The sequence below is a fragment of the Dermacentor albipictus genome, chromosome 2 (genome assembly GCF_038994185.2).
Source record: "Dermacentor albipictus isolate Rhodes 1998 colony chromosome 2, USDA_Dalb.pri_finalv2, whole genome shotgun sequence".
Taxonomy (NCBI): Eukaryota; Metazoa; Arthropoda; class Arachnida; order Ixodida; family Ixodidae; genus Dermacentor; species Dermacentor albipictus.
In genome coordinates, this window is record NC_091822.1 from 205,474,615 (window position 1) to 205,498,226 (window position 23,612).

At 45.8% G+C, this 23,612-nt stretch overlaps 1 protein-coding gene and 1 long non-coding RNA gene across 6 annotated transcripts in view; both read left to right on the forward strand.

The window, feature by feature from the left end:
* The window catches only part of LOC135903397 (RNA-binding protein Musashi homolog Rbp6-like), a 1,054,134-nt gene that overhangs the window by 564,416 nt on the left and 466,106 nt on the right, over nt 1-23,612 (forward strand). The window lies entirely within an intron of this gene.
* LOC135903448 (uncharacterized) lies at nt 3,384-6,108 on the forward strand. The gene is made up of 2 exons (XR_010564807.1): nt 3,384-3,911; nt 5,276-6,108. It is a non-coding gene; the product is annotated as an uncharacterized lncRNA (long non-coding RNA).

Here is a 23,612-nt window from a genome sequence, read left to right on the forward strand (position 1 = left end):
GGGGATATCAGTCGGTCACTCAGTCTGGATCACAGACGCTGACTCAATCCGGTATCTTTCAAATATCGCAGCAGCGCTTTTGTGGCTTTTGTAGCTGCGATATGCGAGGCCATGGTCCCAAGATCTTGTTCAAGGTGAACGCCTTTCCATCTAGCTGATTGAGAGCTCTACAGAGGTCTTGCCTTTCATCTTCAAAAGATGGGCAGTAGCACATTAGGTGTTCTATGGTTTCCTCGACACCGCAGGCATTGCACTCGGCGCTATCAGCCATTCCAATAAAAAATGCATATGCACTGGTGAATGCGACGCCCAAACATAAGCGGCATAGCACTGTTTCCTCATTTCGCAGAAGACCTGGTAACAGCCGCAGTTGCATAGAGGGATCGAGGGAATGCAATCGATGTTGAGTGAATTCAGGTGTGTGCCACTTTTCCAATGTCAAAAGAGTGCGCTAGCTTGCCTAAGTGTTGGGCAGCGTCGGTCCGCGATAACGGTACAGAAACAAGGGTTGCTCCTTTGTGGGCTTTCCTAGCAGCTTCGTCAGCGAGGTCGTTGCCGGATATACCGCAACGGCCAGGCAGCCACTGAAACACGACATCGTGTCCTTTCATGATCATGTGATGGTGCATTTCTCGTATCTCCGACACGAGTTGTTCACATGACCTGCGACGAAAAGATGACAGAAGACATTGTAAGGCCGCCTTTGAATCGCAGAATATTGCCCACCGATTAGCCGGTTGGTTATTAATATAAACAACGGCACCTCAGAGGGCAACAAGCTCCGAACCGGTCGATGTTGTCTAGTGAGAAATCTTGTATTGGATGCTTAGTGATCGTGATGGTATAACCACTGCGCTGGTGGAGCTGGTCTAAGTGGAAGAACCATCCGTATGTATGTGGACTCGATCAAAGTAGAAAGTGTGCAAACAATCCAGAGCTGCTTGCTTCAAGGCCAAGGTAGGCAGGACGGTCTTCTTTCTTATCCCTGGAACCGTAAGACGCACTTGAGGTTGTTTTAAACACCACAAAGCTGGGGTTGAACGTGCTGAGGGTGGGAAGCCCTATGGTAAGGAGGCACGATGGATGCTGACCTTGTTGGAGAAGGACGCCTGTGGTCGTCGTTCGGGCATGAATTAAGAAAGTGCAATAATATGCTATGTGCCTGATCATATGCATTGTGCTATTAATTTCTTCTCAGTTTTAATAATGGCTGGCTACTGTATGCAGTGTTGTGCAATAAAATAATATGCCACAGCAATTATTGCGTGCCTCGCAGAACAAACTGAATATATCTTTCTCAGTCAAAACATCATAGCAGGCTGAAAACAATAAACTGCAATTTTTCTTTTTGTGGTGGCGAAGTGTATAAATTGTGAAAATAACCTGTTTATATATTTCTTATACTATGCAAGTGAGCTGCTCCCATACATCCGAATAAGTGCTTCAATAGTATGACTTGGCAAAGGGCAACGAAAGACTCCTATTAAAACCCTCTAATTCTCAAGCTTGTATTATCTGACGGCATGTCATTTCATTAATGTAAAGAAAGGCAAACTTGATATGTGGAAACCAGTTACAATAGAACATGGCCCTTACACTGCGAAAATGTTTTGTAGCAATACACTAAATGTGAAGGCCTCCGGATGCGGTGTTGATGCATCAAAACAACCTAGAATAATAGAGGTGCTCCATGGCCTAGATTTGGCAGAATCAAGAATTGGGGGGAGACAAGATACGAATTACATACATTTTAGCTATTCTAGTTTTTTTTTTGTGTGAGTGCTACAGGTGTTTCAATTCTGTTTTGCTGATTTTCTCAGAACCCACTTTTTCACGTTTCTCTCTTGCACCAACAAGCATAATTATATTGACACGGATGCTTTATCTGTATCCGGTTACCGTATTTCACCGGCTAAAAAATGTTAAACGTTGTCGCTCGGTGCAGGATGCGCCTGAACGTATCGGAAGTTTCGCGAATGTTATCGATGGTTCTGTCTGTTGTCGACGAAGCTTGCTAATCTGATTGCATACGCGACACGAATTGTGTTGTAGTTTCTGGAAGGCGCGTGGGCACCAGCGAATAGGCTGTAACTTTCGACGACTGACGTATGCATACCGACGCGCTTGACCCGCAGATGAGATTTTCTACGATTGCCGACATTGCTCGCCGCTATCGTTGCGATTCAGCCGGCACTATTCATTTACCGCCACTACTACGCGGCAATATTTCCAACACAGATTTTTTTCAGTTATACATTGCACGCCTAATTCTTACATAGTTGGCTGTGCAATAAGCTACCAAAGAATGAAATGATGCAACAGTTTTTGATATATGGCATCGTCGTGCAGGTGTTTGCAAAGCGATCTTGCAGGCAGACGACGCGCGAGCGCTGATGTCGATATTTTGTACACTATTGTTACTTCAAAAATAAAAAAAAACTGTTGCGGCAGGTGTATATTCATTATTCAAACGTGTTTTTTATATCTAAAAGCACATACAGATCATTAACTTATTGTTTCCAGCTTAGTTTACAGCAGGCTGTTTTAGGCCGGACTTTGACGGATGAAGACGGAATAGTTCAGCAACAGTGCGCCGCAGCCGAGGGGCGAGCTTCGGCGCGCGTCGGAGCTTGTCTCCAGTGGTTGCGCGCCCTTTCCCTCCAGCCGAAGCGAAGCGACGCGTTCGCTTGCCAGCACGCGCCGAAGCTTTCGACGCGTGCCAGTGGTTCGGGCATTAGTGTTGCTGCGGATCGCGCGAGGCCGAGCAGTACGGGTGCGCGCAGCGCGGCGTGTTTTTGTGAGAGATGTAAACAAGAGAGGAGAGCTGGCCCGATAGCTCCGTCTTCAGCTTCACAAAGAGTGACGTCAGTTTCCTCCCTCCGTGCCATCGCTGCTCTCCGCGCGGCCTTTGTGCGCGGAGAGAGACGGAAAGCATGCTCACATCTGCGGCGCACTTCTTGTGCGCATTGTTCCGCGCCGCGATGTGCTTTCTCGGCGAGTGCCGGCCGTATCCGCATCGCGAAGGTGCTGCATGCAGGGCATCCCTTCGAAGCGATAGGAAATTGGGGCTAGCATGACTCAACAAACACTTTTATTTCGTGCTGGCTATGCCTTTTTTATTTTGATATTTTTATTCGCACTCTGAACCTACGTATGTCTGCACTTGTGGCTATACTATAGCCAAAGTAGCTGGCTTTAGCAAAAGAAGAAACAAAGCAACACTTGCGATTTCTTTATTTGATTTCTGGCGTATTCATGCTATTGCAAACGAAATAATCGTCAATGACGATTTCATCTGGCTTTTAATTTACGCCATGCCGTCGGTACTCACTCTTAAATGAGCAAGACGATGAGAGAGTAGAGACGCTTTTCTGGACTGAAAGAGGCAGCCGCGATTAACACTGAACCACTTCATGCTTATAGTGAATTACTTCAAAATCTGTTTTCGTAAGTTGTCCCATAGAGAGTTGATTTGTAAAAGGGAAAATAACAGCAATGTATCAGATTGCAGTTTATCAGTATCACTGCAAACGTTATACCTAGTTTTCCCTCCTCTTACTCCCTTTCCCTTCTTTCGTATCGCTTCATTTAAAAACGCTCGAAATAAACCGCCCAGCGTACTTAGTGGGCGCAGCTTCGTGCCGTCAGGAATGCGTATTTCCTTTAGCAACGATACTTGGTGTCAGAAGCGCCGAAACCTCGCCGTAATGGATACTGTCAGGCATCCCGAGCCGCAGCGTTGTCGGGGAATATACGCAGAAACTGGCGGAGTTTCAGGCAAAAACTGGAGCTTTCCCTTGCTGCGACGCCCGCTGAAGCACTGAAGGCAGAAGCCACGAAGACAGCAATCCTCAGCACCGCTGGTGAAGATGCCCTCGACCCCATCTATAACAACTTCTCCTTCACAAAAGGTGAGAGCAAAGAAGACTGCCAGACAGTGCTACAGAAGTTTGAGGCGTACTATGTGGACGAAGGGAGCGAGGTGTGGGAAAGGCATCGCCTTCGAAGGCAAAATGATGGCGGGCCGTTTGAGCAATATCTGCGGCAGTTAAGGAAGCAGGCAATGCTCTTCCATGATAAGTCCAAGAGTCCATGATAAGGGATCAAGTAGTTTTTGGCACAAGCAATCCGAACATCAGGGAAAAAATGCTGCTTGAAAAGGACCTATCTTTACAGAGGGCGGAGCAGATGTGCAAAGCAGCCGAGGTTTCAGCGCGGCAAAATGCTGCTTCGTCAAGTGAGACACTGCAAGTAGACTACACCCACAGGGCTGAGTGAAACTCGAAAAGGTTTCGGTGCCGACAATGCAACACTGAGCATGCGCAAAGAGAATGCCCAGCGTATGGAAAGACATGCGATGCTTGCAAGAAGCTGAAGAACTTTGCTGTATGCTGCAAGCCTCGTCAGTGTCGGCAAATAGACCAGGTACAAGATGAGGCAGAGGACGGTTTGGACATTTTGGATATCGGCGTTTGTGGCGTAAGTGACGGCGCAAGCGCAGTTTGGACTGTCAGCGGAAACGTATGCGGCCAGGAAATTACGTTCAAAGTATATACTGGTTGGCAAGCCAACATAATTTACCTGTCTGTTTTCCGACTGCTGAAGAAAACTGAAGAACTGCAGAAAAGCGCTGGAGTTTTGAAAGCGTACAATGGCAGTGCTAAAAAGCATGGTAGTGGTCATACCCAAACCATGAGAGCAGAAATTCATCAACGAATTCATGGAGGGCACCTCGGACTGAATAAATGTAAAGCCAGAGTACGGGGATTCGTATTCTGGCCTGGGCGTAGCGGTGCTACTGATGCGTTCGTTCGGGGGAGCTGTAATTGCCGAAACTGCGCATATAATCAGCCGAGCCCCTTCTCATGCATCCCACCCCGGACAGGCTATGACACAATGTGGGAATTGATTTTTTGCCAGTTTGGGGGAGCTTCCTATGTCACGTTGTACGATTCCCACTCTAATTTCCCCGACGTAGGAAAGCTAAGGAGCACAGCAGAAAAAAAAATCATAGCCAAAATATCGGCTATTTTTTCACGGTATGGCATGCCGGTTCAGATAGGCACCGACAACGGGCGCCAGTTTGGATCGCAATAGTTCTGTCTGTTTGCGCACAAATATGACTGTCAGCACATTACGTCAAGTCCGGAATTCCTGCGGTCAAATAGACTGGCAGAGAAGAGGGTTCAGACTGTTAAGCGCATCCTAAAGAAGACTAATGACTCCTACGGTGACTTTTGGCTGGATTTTTTAGCCTATCTTTCTTCTCCCCTAGATGATGGCCGCTCTCCAGGCGAACTGCTGCAAGGCCGGCACCTTCGCACTGCCCTGCCCAGGTACGACGAGGATCCCAGTAGCAAAGCATCACCAGTCTGCGAAGGTGCTGCCGCCGCTCAAAGAGGGAAGTTCGGTTCGAAATGGAGACTGGTCACGCGCAGCGACAGTAAGCAAGAAAGTAGCTCCAAGGTCGTGCATGGTGAAGACCGAGAACTAGCGGATGCTGAGGTGAAACAGCCAACGATGACCTCAGCCCTCAGGGACAACCACATGGAGCCAGACACAGCGTGATGGATCCCACGACTGTAATGCATGGTTCAAACCATGCAGATGCAAACTCGTCTGGTCTACGAAAGTCAGCCAGGCAACGTCGATGGTTGCATTATGATAGCAACTTTCACGAAGTTTCCTAGATTTTTTTTATCAGGCAGAGAAGATGTATAAGACTGCGGTTTATCAGTATCACTGTAAGCGTCATACCTAGTCTTCTCTTACTCCCTTTCCCTTCCTTCGTATCGGTTCCCTTAAAAACGCTGGAAATAAACCGGCCAGCGTTCTTAGTGGGCGCAGCCTCTTGCCGTCAGGACTGCATAGTTCCTTTAGCAACAATGCAAGCGCTACTTTTCTTTAATGCGTTTTTCTTCCCCCGCCTGGGACCCTAGCGTCAGTGCGTCTGTGTGGCGTCAAGGAATTCCAAGTATTTTCTCATGCTTGGGCCATTATGAGGCTAGTTCTGGAAACTTGCTAAGTCGCGTTTTTTTCTAGAATGCATTGTGGCTCATCTTTACAATAAACGAACTATTGCAACTACGTCATCAAAGTGACGTCAAGCTGGTGCGAGAACTTGCAGGTGTGTCACCGCCATGCCGCCGCCTCCTCCTCTCACGCTGAGAGTGGCTTTCTCGGTATTGGAGGAAGCGTAATTTGCTACTTCATTTGATTTGACTTTTTGTGTAAATTTAATGCTGGAGATGGGGGGGGGGGGGGGCTAGGCAAACTAACTAATGAAGAAAAATGTACGCAAGCACATAAAACACTCGACATTGCCTCTTCACTTTCAGCATAATAGTCCATCGTATCATCATCAGCAGCAGCATGGTTACGCCCCCTGTAGGGCAAAGGCCTCTCCCATACTTCTCCAACTACCCCGGTCTGGTACTAATTGTGGCCATGTCTCTGCAAACTTTCGCCGCCCCCTGCTACGCTTCCCTTCCCTTGGAATCCAGTCCGTAACCCTCAATGACCATCCGTTATCTTCCCTCCTCATTACTTGTCCTGCCCATGCCCATTTCTTTTTCTTGATTTCAACTAAGATGTCATTAACTCGCGTTTGTTCCCTCACCCAATCTGCTCTTTTCTTATCCCTTAACGTTACACCCATCATTTTTCTTTCCATAGCTCGTTGCGTCGTCCTCAATTTAAGTAGCACCCTTTTCGTAAGCCTCCAGGTTTCTGCCCCGTACGTGAGTACTGGTAAGAAACAGCTGTTATACACTTTTCTCTTGATAGATAATGATAACCTGCTGTTCATGATCTGAGAATGTCTGCCAAACGCACCCCAGCCCATTCTTATTCATCTGATTATTTCAGTCTCATGATCCGAAACCGCGGTCACTATACCTGCCCTAAGTAGATGTATTCCCTTACCACTTTCGGTGCCTCGCTACCTATCGTATAAACTGCTGTTCTCTACCGATACTGTTGTTAAAAATTACTTTAGTTTTCTGCAGATTAATTTTCAGACCCACCCTTCTGCTTTGCCTCGACCGTATATTGTTGTTTAAGTTAAGACTGAGATATCAAAGCCTTGGCTTGCAGCAATTTGCTCATTCACGCCGCCCGGTACAGTGGCGATCAATATGAATGTGATCGCTCGAGTGGCGACCGAGGTAAGGAGCAGCTCCACCTTACGTCATCACCCTCTGTGGCGAGGGGAACATCGGAGTAGCTTCCCTCTCTCTTTTCGCTGTTCCTTCAGCTGCTGTCACTCCCTTCTAGCAAGCACCAAATTTCGTTGTTTTTTTTTACGCGTCAGCAGACAGATACGCACTTGTCGTAATATTGTGTATACTGCTAGACCGGACGCAATCAATTGGAAGTTAATCGTGCGAGCGTCAAGCTATGCTAAAAAAATCCGCCTTGCGCGGCATTTTTTTACCTTTCAGGAATAAAGTCACGCTAGCTTCCGTTGCACTCAGGCTCTTCCACAAAGAGCGGACAGTCTTCTCAGTAACGATAGTGTCAGGTTTCACTCTTTTCTTTCATTCCTCGTTTGCACTGCACACTGCCGCATCTATTAGCTCAGCGAGGGCAGCACATTTTGAAGCTCCCAGCTGATAGAAATTATTAACGCAAAAGCGATACATGAGTAATCGGCAGGAGAAAGCGGCGGACGTGGCAGCGTCCAGAAAAAAAAAAAAAACGACACCGAAAACCGCCCAAGGTAGTGTATTCCCAAGGTAGGAATAGAAAGTATTCCCAAGGTAGGAATAGAAAGGTGCTTTCTCTAGCCCATTATTTACGTGGGCTCCGATACCTCTATATAAGGGATAACTGCACACCTGAATTTCGGTTAGCAATAGAGTGAATGGAGGAAAATCAAGAAAGTGAAGGCACGATCTATGTCATTCTTGGGGTGGGGGTGGGGGGGGGGGTGATAATTGAATACTCATGGTCGGGATTCTTTAAGTCAACCGATTAAAGATCAGATACTGATCTATGACATCTCGAATCAGCACTTCCACATTAACAGCACGAAAATAGTCTCAAGTGCCCCCGCATCGTTCCGGTGCCCTCTACTACGCAATTTCTCCGTCCTTTTCTTGACTGCCTTCTGTAGCAGGGGTCACATCTACTACTGCGCCTTCATTTTCCTGTAACTACAATACTACAATATTATAATACCATCAACTGTTTCGGTGTTTAACACTGCCGATCGTTTCTACTACTTGCCTGCAGCCGCAAAAGTTGCTATTAAAGAGTCAAAACGAACTAAGGCATAACATTGTTCAGTATTTTATTCACTGCAAAAAAAAAATAAGGATAATTTTCAGCACGCTGTACTCATCCATAACATGCAACATAATCTCTGTCGATAATGCCCGCTTCAGACATGCTCTGACTTTCTATCAATACTTGATAGGGCGCCCTTCTTTCCTTTGGAGGTCTTCAATTCTCCTGGGCAAAGATGCATAGAGTGACTGTGCTATGGTCGGGACTCCTCGAGTGCGATTCCATTCGCCGTCTACCGCTTGCCACAATGTTTCTGGACTCCCTCTGTCGGGATGCATGCGAGCCAGGTCAGCTTTTATAATCCTCCAAATGTTTTCAATTATGTTGAGGTCCGGACGCCGCGGTGGCCACTCCAGCTGTGCGATGCCACTGCTGTTCAGGTACTCCTGCACTACAGATGCAGTGTGTACAGGGCACCCGTCATGTTGAAAATAAAAGCAGCCGTCCGGGAAGGGTGCGTTAATCGCCTATGGGAGAAGAATGCTGTTACAAATTTCTATGTAAGCTTCAGCTGTCAGCCTCCCGGAATGTGGTACAGCGGGCCAAGGCCTGCGTAGCTGATGGCACCCCACACGTTCACAGATACACGCCCGCTGGCAGCAAAGTTCAGGACGTTGTCCTCATCGCACCTTCCGGAAACGAGAAAGAACAAATCAATTCTGAAATGCGCAAAAAGCAGGCGCATTTCCATCTCACAATTTTACCTGGACCCGGAGACCCTCCAGACGCGGAGGCGCTGATTCCAGCAAGGGGAGAATGTGTACTCGTCGCTGAATATAATTTGCTGCCGCTGGTGCGACGTCCAGTTTCTGTGACGGTTGGCAAATTCTAACCGTTTCTGAAGGTGACTTGCTGTAAGGAGGGGCTTCCTTGCGGCTATATACGTGACTCTTCAGTCCTGCCTGATGTAGTCGCCTTCGAATAGTGGGCAGACTAACATCAACGTCGAGCTTCTCGGGAATTTTTTTTTTTTTTGCTGTTCTGAAGGAGTCTTGGACGGCTGCAGCTACGATGAGGTGGTCTTCATCTTCAGTCGTTTGCCTGGGCCTGCGACAATGAGGGGCATCCGCTACACGGTTCTCTCTGAAATAGGCATTGAGGGTGCGGTTTACAGTTTTCTGTGGACGGCCAACTATGGCAGCAATTTTTCTCTGAGAGAAGCCTGCCTTTCCTAGACCGATTATTTCGCTCCTTTCCTCCGCACTTAACCGCCCTAGCATATTGTGAGCGACTGAAGGCGGGAACAAAAGAAACGGCATTTATGTATCACGAAGACGCTCTGATAAGTCTGAAAGGCTCGCCGGAAGCTGCACACTGACGGCGACCGGCGACTTTTTTTTTTTCTATGCATTACCAGTCCGGCGCAAGTGGGGGTGCTATTCTGGACATTCCGCCATTTTCTTCGATGCATGACGTAGGCGCGACGCAAACAAAATGGCGCTGGTGGCCCGGTTTTGCTTACGTAACGTGACGCCAACTTGACGTTTCGCCTAAGGAACTGAAATGAAGGCACTCAATGTAGCGTTATCGGTAAAGCAAAACAGTTTTCCTCCGCAGTAAAAATAAAGCAGCTATCACAAAGCGTATGATTATTCTGTCGAAAACGCTTTTCGCTTCCGTCGTCTGCTGCGTACAAGCCGTCGTCTGCTTCAGTAGCTCGAATGCGTGTCCCTGGAAAATGGAATGAGTCATCGCATGTTGGAGCCAACGCGCTTGTTTTCTTTCTTGAGACAACATACGCGACCTACCAGTGGTGATGCGCGCACGTTCTAGGCCACGTTATCGCTATTTCGTGAAGCGCAAGTGACTCAGCCCGACTCGGCTGGCTGAGAAACGGCCGAATATCACCGATAGCGTTGCGCGCGCCAGAGATATCCACTAGAGCGACGCAAGCGCCGGCGCTGCCATCTCTTGTTCATTTCGCTGGTTACTCGCACCGCGGGAGGAAACTTCGAAGCGCCGCCTTGCGTACATTTCTTTTTATAAGTTAGAAAGAGGCCGTTGTCATAACTTTTGATTGTGCGAAAAGGCATTAATCTCGATTACAATACAAATGCAGCAGTTAAAAGTGGACAACATTGCTGAAAGTTTGCTATATTCAACCAATATTATTTCGTATAAACGCGTTCTTTTAAAAAACGATGGCCCAAAACACAAATGCCAGCACCACCCGAGAGCGATGCAAATACTATGAGCACGCGTTATGAACAAAAGATTTTCGTGGTGCCAAACGACGGGGAAAATGTGGCGATACGCATTCCTCTTGGCTGCCATTGCATACGGCTTCCCATTAGCATAATTCGCGCGGCTCGTCGCAGCAAAAATTATGGCGGAAAATCTCAGCAATGGCGGCCCTGCGCAACGTCACGCATCGTCAAAATGACGTTTACGAAACAGCCCTTCCTGTGACGCTCCCTACGAGATATTCCTTCAGCCAATCAGCAAGCTGGCATGGCGCATATCTTGAATCGCCACCACATATTCGCGCAATTGCAGATGCATTGCACTGGCTTTTGCACGCTACCGCTCACATTCTTTTTGAAGCGCTAACATCACCATATATCTGCCAAGGACCAAAAAAATGTATTAGTCCATAAAATTTGCAGCTTCACGTCACGTTTTGTCATCTTGATGAAAACACAAAATTGCATTTTGCAATACTTCCGCTTCCCGGCACAAATTTCAAAACACGTGACCTCTCGACTGCCAATCAGAGAGTAAACATGGCGGATAATGGCGGCCGTGCAGCCGCCATGCGTGTCCAGAATAGCGCCCTGGGCCGTAGAAACAGTGACAGTGTTATCAAAACCTGCGATGGCAGAAAGACCCGCCCCTGCTATATCGGCAAAAATGAAAAAGAAATAATATACAATGCAGATAAACCGAAGCCCAGAGAACAAACACAGGGAAAAGGGGTGACGGTTGTAGCCCGGAAGAGCCTACGAGAGGGAAAGAAGGCTACGCAATCTTTATCGTCGCAGTTCCGACATCGGCCGCTATGCAGCTGGAAAGGCCCGCCGGTCGATGCTCGCGCGATCACCTTCATATTGATCGCGACTGTACTTCTTCGTCTCCCGAACGATGTGCTACTGCACATCATTTACATACAGAGGCTTCTATGAAATGAAATAGAACTTGATGCATTGTAACAAATGTTTATTGGAGATATTGCCCCTTTAATATAAAGGATGTATTTTAAACAGAAAGAATAACTGTAAATAACCACTGCAAAAGCATTCCTGCATTCAGAACTATTGCGCAACGACGACGCGCGTGACGATATCGCGTCACGTGAATTACCGACGCTGCCCGTAAACTTGGCTTATGGCGTCATTACAGGTAGGCTTTGTCAAAGGAAGAAAGTTAATTCGAAGCATGGAATAATCTTGAGTATAGCTTATATAATTTTTAAATATTTAAATATCGGTTATTAAATTAATCTTGAATACAATGGTCGACAAATTTCGAGAAAAGCAACATTTTATGTGTTGTGCGCCTTTTTTGAGCTGTCCTAGCAGTCACGCGATCTTGGACCAGGGATGATTGACTCGCCCGCAGTTTGCTTACCGTCCTTCGCTGTGTGCCCGAGTAATCGCCATTACGTGCGTGTTCGCAAAGGTCGACCTGGCCGTCGCACGTTCGTTGTGTTCGCTGGCTTTCGTAGCCAAGTGTTTCAAGCGGCACGTGCCCGGTAATTCCCCCTGTCTCCTGAGGTGGGAGTATCTGGTCGCGCCGCCTGGCTTCGCTCTCCCGGCGTTTCTTAGTTTCATTTCGAAAGTGGCTTCTTGGACGTTGCGACTGTTCCCTTTGTTTTCCGCCCGAACAACCGAACCGGAACACAGAAGAGTGATCACTCTTGTATTTTCTCGCCAGAATTTGGGTCACGCTTGTTTAGGCGCTTGAGAAAGAACGTGTCTTATGCCTAAGCTAACACTTTTGGTTAATAATTGTATACCACGTTTCGCATGGCATCATAACATCAAATTTAACCATAAATCGGCTTGAAGAAATCATCCCGCTTATCTGGCTTCATACGTCTTCTAAGCTGGGTGATGGCGTTCCCTTTACAAGCACGTCGGGTCGACCCACAGTGGCATGCTTCACAGTCGCTTCCTTGATTTGAGCTACTTATGACCCTGCAAATTGAGAATAGATTTCTTTCGGATGAGGCATGCTTGTAAAGCGATGCTTGTTTACCTAGAGTACAGCTCCGGGCGAACAAGACGGCTTTCCAAGTGCCAGGTATTGTTTTCAAGACACGCGCTATCTGCACGAACGCAGCGTCCTCGCTCTTAAGGTTCCATTTCTTTGTCAAGTTTCTTCTGCAATGTGGAAGTTTCTTCTCTATGGCAATGTGGAAGTAGTCAAGGATTATCAACTAGATGACTTTCGCTTCATCTCTTCGCTCTGGTGAAACAACCAGCCTTCATCTCTTCTTTACGGTCACTTGTCGCGATAAATGAAAATGCGAAAAGAAAAACATCTCAACTAGTACATCAAATTTTCTTTTTTTCTCTTTTTTTTCTTTCTTCTTTTTTTTCTTGGGCGTGGGTGGGCACCGCACTACACAGTCGCGACGGGTGACTATGTAAGCAGTATAATGCAGAACTAACTGTCGACAAAATTCCTAAACTGCTTGCTCTGTGCACATATCCATACTGGCAAGGTATTTTACTTCACCTCTCTTAAGTTTTGGTTAACGAAGGTAAACAGGGAACAAGGCGCAGCAGTGTTGGCGTTGTCTGTTCTTTCTTCCTCAAACAGCCGTGTGTGGAGCAAAATGCCCATGGCGGTGGAGGTTTTAATCAAAACTGAGTGGCTTGCTCCAGGCGTGATTCCTGGCTCTCGCTTCCGTTCCGTGGCGTCGGATCGCGCGCGGCGGCGGGACTCGCAAGCGGCCAGTTCCACACGCACACATATGAGAATTCGCTCTGCCGCGCTGTTGAGAAATGCACGCCGTTGGGGAATTTAATATGTACGATATTAGGGCCGCACTCGGAGGAGCTCCTTGCCTGGAGCGAGAGGGATTTCACGCTTCTTTGGTTTCACGCACCGCCTCGGCCGCCGCAGCTACGCGCAGAGAAACAACGGCGGCTGCCGGCATAATTTCGTTCGTCCCGTGGCTTCTTACTTCCGATGATGTATTTCATCGATGAGAGAAGCGACAAAGACGAGTTCAGTTTTCAAAATTGTCCGGCGCTTTTCGCGCTGTGCATCTGCCTCTAGTTGGTCTTGTTTCTTTCTTCGCGCATTCACTTCACTCATCTCGTGCGCACTGTTCTCACTTCGTCCAGGCTGTCGTAAGCGTAAGGCTGTCTAAGTTGTGCGAACGAAACGCACTTTGTCTTCCTATCTGTGAGTGCGAAACAGGTGCTGCCGCGTTGGCAACGTTGTGTCGCCAGGGCCCCTTTATTCGACAGTCCGGCGTCTTTGCCAAGCAAACTCCCGTCTTGGGTTCTACAGCGAAGGCATCCAGGAACACAATGTAGCGAGAGAATGAATTTAGTGGCGCGACCTGGCTGTTGCCGAGGTGCAAGCGAGGTGCGCTCGACTGCTGCCCCCCTTCACGTGAAATGCACTTGTCGTCTTCGCACGCTCACATATCCGTGGAGTGATGCGGCGATCACGAGCTCTGCACGAACCTGTACTGGCCTACCTGTACCTTGCTGTAAACAGTGAACTCTCTTTCTGTATCTATAGTTTCTTTTTTCACTTCATTTCTTTCTGCGTAATTTATCTTTCCACGTAAGCTTTTTTTACCTAATTTATCCTAGTGACGCTGTGCACGTTGCAACCTTGCAGTGTAATTGCGTAGTGGATTTCCTATTGTGTCGCGTGTGATTTTCCTTAACGCACACACGATTCAGCAAGCCCGGTTGCATTGATATTGGTGATACAATTGATAAACCGTTTCCGAGGATTCTGTCGGCCCCTGCTTCATGAAAAGTGCGCCCAAAACACAACAGTGTTTTAAGCTCACTCCTGCTCAGCTGCCCTTCTTAGCACAGTGCTTTGAAGTCGGTCCACCCGCAGCCATGGCCGGCTGACTAGAGAAAAGTTTGCCACGTGAGAAAAAGGGAATATTCACTTTTATCAATTGTTACAATGTTTGTGATAGTCGCCTGTGGACAGGCCGCCAATGAAAACTGACCCTGGCAACCTTTAACACCCGAACTCTTTCGAGGGAAGCTAGCTTAGCAGGACCCTTTGAGGAACTATCAGGCATTTTTGGGCATATCTTCGGCGTTAGTGAAATTAGAAGAAATGGTGAAGCTTATACATTGCTAAATAACGGCCATGTACTCTGATATGGAGGTCTCCCAGATAAGAAGCAATACGGGGTAGGACTCCCATCTGCAAGGACATAGCGGGCAACATTGACGAATTCTACAGTATTAGTGAGCGGGTAGCAGTAGTCGTAATCAAACTTAATACGAGGTATAGATTAAAGTTAGTGCAAGCCTACGCGCCAACATCCAGTCATGACGATGATGAAGTAGTAGCAGTAGTAGCAAACAAATTTATTGGGGTCCTGAGGAGCTAAGCGGGGGCCTGCAGGTCCCTACCCAGCCGTTGGCTAGTCCCATGTCGGAACAGAGAGGCCATGCCTCTCCGCTCGTTCACGGGCCCTCTGGACAGCCAGAAGCTGAACGTCTTGTCTCGGGTCTGTGATGGCCTTCGTCCAGTCTTCTTCTCGGTTAAAATCCTGTAACACGGGGCACTGCCAGAACATGTGATTTAATGAGCTAAATTCACTGCCACAATCTGGGCCGAGTGGATCAATGTCCGGGTGGAGCATGTTCAGAAAATCCCCTAGAGGGGTAGGACCCCGTCTGGAGCATGCGGAGCGTGCTAGCTTGTGGCCTGTTGAGCTAATGATGGGGTAGATCAGTTTTATGAAGACGTTGAATTAGCGATGAGAAAAGTGCAAACTCAGTATACTGTACCAACGGGTGGCTTCAATGTAAAAGTGGGGAAAAAGCAAGCTGGTGAACAAGCAATTAGCAACTACGGCGTCGATTCTAGGTATGCTAGAGGAGGGATGCTGGTAGAATTCGCAGAAAGCAATAAGCTTCCAATAATAAACGCCTTTTTCAGGATGCGTAGAAACAAAATGTGTACCTGGAAAATTCATTATGGTGAAACAAGAGATGAAATTGATTCCATACTTTCTGCCAATCCCAGCATAGTGCAGTATGTAGAAGCGATAGGAAGGGTAAAGTGCAGTGATCATACGTTTGTGAGGGCTAGGATTCACCTCAATTTGAAGAACGAAAGAGTAAAATTGGTCAAGAAGAGACAGGTCAACCTAGAGGCAGTAAGGGTAAAAGCAGACAAATTCGGGCTTGTACTTCCAAACAAATATGCAGCCTTAGAACAGAGATATGAAGATGACATAGAGGTAATAAATGAAACAGTAGCGAGGCTGGCTTCAGAGGCAACAATTGAAGTGGGATACAAGGCACCAAGGCGGCGAGTAGGCAAGCTCTCCAAAGTAACAAAGGACCTAATAAAGAAACGACAAAGAATGAAAGGTGTCCAACTCAATATATCAGATAGAATTCGCAGAACTGTCAAATTTAATCAACAAGGCGAAAACAATGGATATGCGAAATTATAACGCGAGAAAGACTGAAGAAGCCTTAAAGAATGGACAAAGCCTGAAACTAGTGAGGAGGAAACTCGGCATAAGACAAAGCAAGATCTTCGCACTGAAAGATAAGCAGGCTAATATCATCAGCTATCTCGGAGGTGTAGTAACAACAGCGGAAGAATTTTACACTGACCTGTACAGTACCCAGAGGAGTCATAATGCCTCAATTCCAAGCAGTAATGAACAGGATACAGAAACTCCTCCTATAACTAGCGATGAGGTCAGAAGGGCCTTGGAAGACATGAAACAGGGAAGAGCGGCATGAGAAGATGGAATAACAATCGATTCAATCGAATATGGAGGAGGCATAATGCTTGGAAAAGTGGCGGCTCTGTATACGAAGTGTCTATCCACTGCAAGGGTCCCAGAAAACTCGAAGAACACAAACATAGTAAACCACAAAAAGGGAGACGTTAAAGAATTTAAAAATTAAGGACCTCATTACATAGGTGGCTGGGGAGGATAGGATAACAGCAGGTTTGTTGAAGGATGGTGAGCAGATTGTTCTAGAAAAACTGGCCACCCTGTATACGCAATGCCTCACGACTTCGAGCGTACAGGAATCTTGGAAGAACGCTAACATAATCCTAATCCATAAGAAAGGGGACGCCAAAGACTTGAAAAATTATAGACCGATCAGCTTACTGTCCGTTGCCTACAAAGTATTTACTAAGGCAATCTCAAATAGAATCAGGAACACCTTAGACTTCTGTCAACCGAAGGACCAGGTAGGATTCCGTAAAGGCTGCTCAACAATAGACCATATTCACACTATCAATCAGGTGATAGAGAAATGTGCGGGATATAACCAACCCTTATATATAACTTTCATTGATTACGAGAAAGCGTTTGATTCAGTCGAAACCTCAGCTGTCATGGAGACATTACCTTGGCTTGCAGCAAATTGCTGCAAGCCAAGGCTTTGATATCTCAGTCTTAATTTAAACGACAATATACGGTGGAGGCAAAGCAGAAGGGTGGGTCTAAACATTAACCTGCAGAAAACTAAAGTAATGTTTAACAGTTTCGGAAGAGAACAGCAGTTTACGATAGGTAGCGAGGCACTGTAAGTGGTAAGGGAATACATCTACTTAGGGCAGGTAATGACCGCGGACCCGGATCATGAGACTGACATAATCAGAAGAAGAAGAATGGGCTGGGGTGCGTTTGGCAGACATTCTCAGATCATGAACAGCAGGTTGCCACTATCCCTCAAAAGGAAAGTGTATAACAGCTGTGTGTTACCAGTACTCACCTACGGGACAGAAACCTGGAGGCTTACGAATGGGATTCTACTTAAATTGAGGAAGACACAACGAGCTATGGAAAGAAGAATGATGGATGCCACGTTAAGGGATAAGAAAAGACCAGATTGATTGAGGGTACAAACGCGAGTTAATGACATCTGAGTTGAAATCAAGGAAAAGAAATGGGCATGGGCAGGACATGTAATGAAGAGGGAAGATAACCGATGGTCATTAAGGGTTACGGACTGGATTTCAAGAGAAGTGTAGCAGGGGACGGCAGAAAGTGAGGTGGGCGGATGAGATTAGGAAGTTTAGGGGGACAACATTGCCGCAATTAGTACATGACCGGGGTAGTTGAAGAAGTATGGGAGAGGCATTTGCCTTGCCATGGGCGTAACCAGGCTGATGATGACGATGACAGAGGCGGAAAGTTTTCATTTTCCCAACGGAAGAGGAGGGGTCTGCGGCCCAACCAGCTATTCTAACCGCATATATATATATATATATATATATATATATATATATATATATATATATATATATATATATATATATATATATATATATATATATATATGCACGCACTTTTTTTCTTGCACTTTAAGAAAGTTTGTGTGACCTAGAACAATTGTTCACTGAAGTGACGGCCTTATAAGACAATTTAGAAGACCTCATAGTAGGAGACAGTTCAATTTCGCAGCCTGAGTGCTCTCCCACTACCACTAATCTGGCGTCTCTCGGTGGTGTAATCTTGTAATTGTCGTATACTTCACTATCACTAATACTGCTTTGCGTTTCCGGTGAAACTGCAGCCTCGCTCTGTCTTTTTTTCTTATACTGTGAGTCCTACCATAAGCGCTGCTGCGCGTGGCTGCTGCTGATTCTGATTTCGAGTGAATGTGGCTTGGCCTCGTTTCGGTTACTGAGTGTCTGCTGAGCTTACTGAGTGGATACAGGGTGCCTCAACTATCATGCACCAAGACTTAAATTAAGAGCAGTTGCGTTGCTCGAATAAAACCTACCGCATATTGTTTCCTGTACAGTGGCGTAGCCGCCATTAATTAGTTCGTTCCTGAAATGTAATTCGAAAATGGCAGTTGATTATCTAATTCTAGAAGTACTGTCCTAATTATCAAAGTGTCAATGAGGCATTTGTAGGCACCCCCAGGCACCCCTGAATGACATCTAACTGCTGTGTTTTCAGCGACGGAATAAGTGATTGCAATTTTTTCCGACTGGCAAACAAACCTCATTAAATATGAAAAATACCACGTGGCTACGCTCCCACCCGCATCATAAAGCAGCGCCTTCAAATAAGCTTATTGAAAGCAACTGCACTGCTCTTCGCAAACGCTAAGAGGCAGCGCATCACCTTATAATTATGGTACAGAAAGAGCACCAACAGCAGGTTTCGTGGCTTTACAGCTATTCCTTCCCCTCCGCGTCACACTTATTATCCGTATCTCAAGGCCGACTGGTCGCATTGATAACAAGAGCCCCTTGATAACGAGGTCGAATCGCCGCTCTGACCACGCACGAAGCGCGAAAAGCAATGTAACCAAAGCCAAATTAAAGAGACGGTTTTATTTTTCAGGAAAGTGTATACGTGCTGCGAAAAAAGGGTCGTGGGAACAAATAAAAGCAAAATAAAGATACTGGGAAGTGACCCACGTGTAGAGAAAAGGCAAAACCGCTGCGTTCAAGAAAGTAAATATAGCACTTCTAATTGAACCGAATTGGCAATCGGGACGCCTGCACAAAAAATAAACTAAAGAACTACATCAGATTTCAGTGTGCCCTTATTATCTACGAATTCTTAAGCGCCGTTGAACACCAGCTGCTGCCTAGAGGAAATGTTAGATTAGGTGTCTCCTACTGCAGCTACGCAGTACTGAGTTCGCTTTATCACATCTTCAGTGGCTTTCTTGATGACCGATACTGGAATTCGACCGCAGACATCCGTTATGACTGTTATGGCCTTGACCTAATCTGTCGTCCGTCTCAATCATGTAGGCACGATCTTTCACATAATCTCAAAGAAAGGAATCGAGTGGAGAGAGGTCAGGCACCTTAGCCGGCCAATTTAGCATGAAGAGTCGAATCCAGCCAGTTTCGTGCTCGGCTGCTGCCCCACCTTGGTGATACCACGGAAGTGGAAGATGTGACAGTGCGACTTCACTGTGAAACTCATCCACCACACCTTCCAGTATTTCGTCCATCCAATGCTGTCCAGTTCAGTGTGGGATCGAAGAAGATGGGACCGATCATAGCACCGGCGTAAATTTATAGAAACACATGTCGACTGTGACGAAACAAAACACAACTTTAAACATTTGCAGTGAGGTTGTCAATTCTCTTTTGTGGTGATAGCTTCTGTAGCAAAAAAAAAAAGAGCCATCTGTGCACTTTATCTACGCCAAGACAACAGGTATCACAGCTTGTTTCCAACTAGCTCCTAACGCGACGTTCTACTTCGGCCGAGGCGCTGCAGATAAGGCACTAGCTCGATCACGATGTTTTAATTAATAATTAATTTAATTATGGGGTTTAACGTGCCAAAACCACTTTCTGATTATGAGGCACGCCGTAGTGGAGGACTCCGGAAATTTCGACCACCTGGGGTTCTTTAACGCGCACTTAAATCTAAGTACACGGGTATTTTCGCATGTCGCCCCCATCAAAATTCGGCCGCTGTGGCCGGGATTCGATCCCGCGACCTCGTGCTCAGCAGTCCAACACCATAGCCACTGAGCAACCACGGTGGGTACGATGTTTTACAGCCAAGCTGTAAATGGCTAGTCCATTGGAAAGAGAAGCGAGAGTGAGACACATATCATTCACCTGCATTTCACACGCCATTGATAAAATACTCTACCGAAGGGGTCGCTAAAGCCTACAGGTTTATAGCAGGGCCAAAAAAGCACGCAAAGCAGTTTGAAGTGAGGTGAACCTACAGCAACATATTCGTTCTCTAAGCATAAGCTATCGATACCTTTAGAAATAATTGTTAATTCGCTACCTCTTTCTCCTTAAAAAATATAATAAACTTCTTGCTGTGGATATATTTAAATACATAATGTTCACAGTGGAAATTTAAAAGAATGTTGAAGTGAGAAAATATGGACGAGGCCGCCGCCGCTAGAAGTTCTAATGCGCTTGTTCTCCTATTGTGAGGATTTGCAGAAATAACGCGAAGTATGAATTAAAATCCGTGCACGTCCGCGCCAATAATGATACAGTAAGCTATTAGCCATAATAAAATGTTAAGTGAAAAGGTCGAGGCAAGTCAAAAGGAACCTCAAATGATGTGGTTGACAAAACTTTGGCAATGACAAGTTAGGTAGAAAGGAGGGGGGCTGAGCCCCCCTCCCCCCGGAAAAGTCCGGAGGGGGCTCGAACCCCCTCCCCGCTTACTCCCAGTATTATATAAGATATTCACCAAGATAATTTGCAATAGAATAAGGGCAACAGCGGACGTGGGCCAACCAAAGGAATATGCTGGCTTCAGGAAGGGATACTCTACAATGCACCACATCCATGTCATCAATCAGGTAATCCGCAAATCCGCAGAGTACAATCAATTACTACCAGCCAGTATCCATATTCCACGTCTACCCGTTTCGCTTCTACCAACAGCTATTTACTACCAAAACCTAGAACTAATTATGGTAAATTTACTACTAATTTTTCAGCCACACTACTTTGGAACTCATTACCGTGTCATATTAGGATATCCTCTCATTTTTACACATTCAAATCAAACCTTCGTAAATTTTTGCACTCAATATAACAATGTGATCGTTATCATTTTATTATAAGTGCTTTGTGTCGTTAAATGTTTTACAGCGTAAGCTAGTGACTAACTTAATATGGTGTCTTTTGTGTTTTCATATAGCTGCTTTGTATTTATATATCCTACTCATTTGTAATGGGAGGTCCCCTGTACAGTCTGTTGACTATGGGACCTCCCTCTGTATGTATGTATAATCCCCATTTGTAACCTTATTATTATGCAAATAAAAATAATATGCACAATATATATGCACAAACCTCTCTAATGTTTTTCGTACATTACGAAAAGGCGTTTGATTCAGTAGAGATACCAGCAGTCATAGAGGCATTAGGTAATCAAGGAGTACAAACCGCCTGCGTAAACATCTTGGAAAATATCTACAGAGATTCCATAGCCACCCTAATTCTACACAAGAAATGTAGGAAGATACCTATAAAGAAGAGGGTCAGACAAGGAGACACAATGTCTCCAGTGTTATTCACTCCGTGCTTGGAAGAAGCTTTCAAGCTATTAAACTAGGAAGGTTTAGGAGTAAGGATCGACGGCGAATATCTCAGCAACCTTCGGTTTGTCTATGACATGGTTCTATTCGGCAGTTCCGCAGATGAATTACAACAAAAGATTGAGGACGTTAACAGAGAGAGTGCAAAAGTGGAGTTGAAGATTAATATACAGAAGACCAAGATAATCATGAATAGCCGGGCAAGGGAACAAGAGTTCAGGATCGCCAGTCAGCCTCTAGAGTCTGTGAAGGAGTACGTTTACCTAGGTCGATTACTCACAGGGGACCCTTATCATTAGAAGGAAATTCATAGAAGAATAAACATTCGTTGTATCGGATACGGCAAGCATTGTCAGCTCTTGACTGGAAGTTTATCGTTATCATTAAAATAGAAAGTGTACAATGAGTGCATTTTACCGGTGCTAACATATGGGGCAGAGACTTGGAGACTGACAAAGAAACTTGAGAACAAGTTGAAGACCACACAAAGAGCGATGGAATGAAGAATGATAGGCGTAACGTTAAGAGACCAAAAGAGAGCGGTGTAGATCAGAGAGCGAACGGGTATAGCCGAGATTCTAATTGACATTAAGAGAAAAGAATGGAGTTGGGCAGGTCATGTAATGCGGAGGTTGGATAACCGTTGGGCCATTAGGGTTACAAAATTGGTGCCGAGAGAAGGGAAGCGCAGTCGAAAACGGAAGAAGGCGAGGTGGGACGATGAAAGTAGGAAATTCGCCGGCGCCAGTTGGAATCGGTTGGCGCAAGACAGGGGTGATTAGAGATCGCAAGGATAAGCCTTCGTCCTGCAGTGGACATGAAATGGGCTGGTGATGATGATGACAACGTTTGCGATAGTATTGCAAAAGTCTTACTAACAAATAATGCTATAATTCCGAGTGGTGCATAATAATCAATTCTGTACACTTTATGTATACTAGATGCAGTTTACAGAATTGTGCTATCGTCTTTTATCGCTGATTTTTGAAGTTGGAACTTGATAATTGAGTTTTTATTAATTTCATAATTTTCAAGTATTCTTCTTAAACATTTATGGCATAAATTAAAATTTGGCTTCCTACAGTTACTGGATTGAGCTTTCCCGTTTACATTCAACAAAGTAAATCGAAATCGGAGCAATGATTGCCGAGAAAAACGATTTCTCTGTTCCCATGCATACTTAGATATGAGCGCCCAAGTTAAAGTTTTTTTCTTAAACACTGCCTAGGTGACATTGTATGTCTAAATTTATTTCGAATACAATGACAAGTTTTCGAAATTTTTAGGAATTATAATTTTATGCGTGTTGCGCCTTTTTAAATCTGCCTCGCTGTTCTCACACTGACGCGATCTTGGGATGACGACTGTGCTCACACGGCCCACGTTTTGTGATGGAGTAAGAAGACAGGCTCGTATGTCTCGATGCTACCTCCACTTGTGCGACCCGGTAAAAACATTTTCAGAGCGTGGCACAATTACCATTTCTTGGTGAGCTGGAATACGATGGAGCAGTTTTCACTGTTACTTTAGCCCTTGGGTGCTTAATGTCGAGCGCGGGAGAAGAGGTTGTACACTGTCAGGCGCCGCCTTTTATATGACACGTGAAAACCATTTGGTCACCGTGACGCAGCGTTCCTTCAGCCAAATGAGGCGCAGTTGTTCCCCTATGACCCTATGAAATGTGGGGGATCGACCATGCGGCTGATGATGATGGCTCCATATTTAATGCCTCGATATCACTGTGGCAGATAACCAACGAACCCGGTGGTAATATGAAAGGGGGGAGAAAGTAACCGAAGATGTGACAGAAATTGATAATAAATGAAACAATATAATATTTGATGAGGTAGTCGGCTTCGCATAAACAGGTGGCCTAACACGAACCTAATATTAAGGATACCTACAACAAAGGGTCGAAGTAAAGAATAAGTAAAATACTAATGATACTAAAATTACTCCTGTGAATTGATGCTTTTGCTATTTGAATGTTCTAATATTATAATTTATTGAAGGAGAAATAAACCAATCATGGAAAATGTGGGGTGGTGGTAGCGCACCCGCTGTCGTCGTATTTTTCATAATTCCTTTTATTTTGTTTCCTAGGCTTCAAATGGAGTGTTACAATAG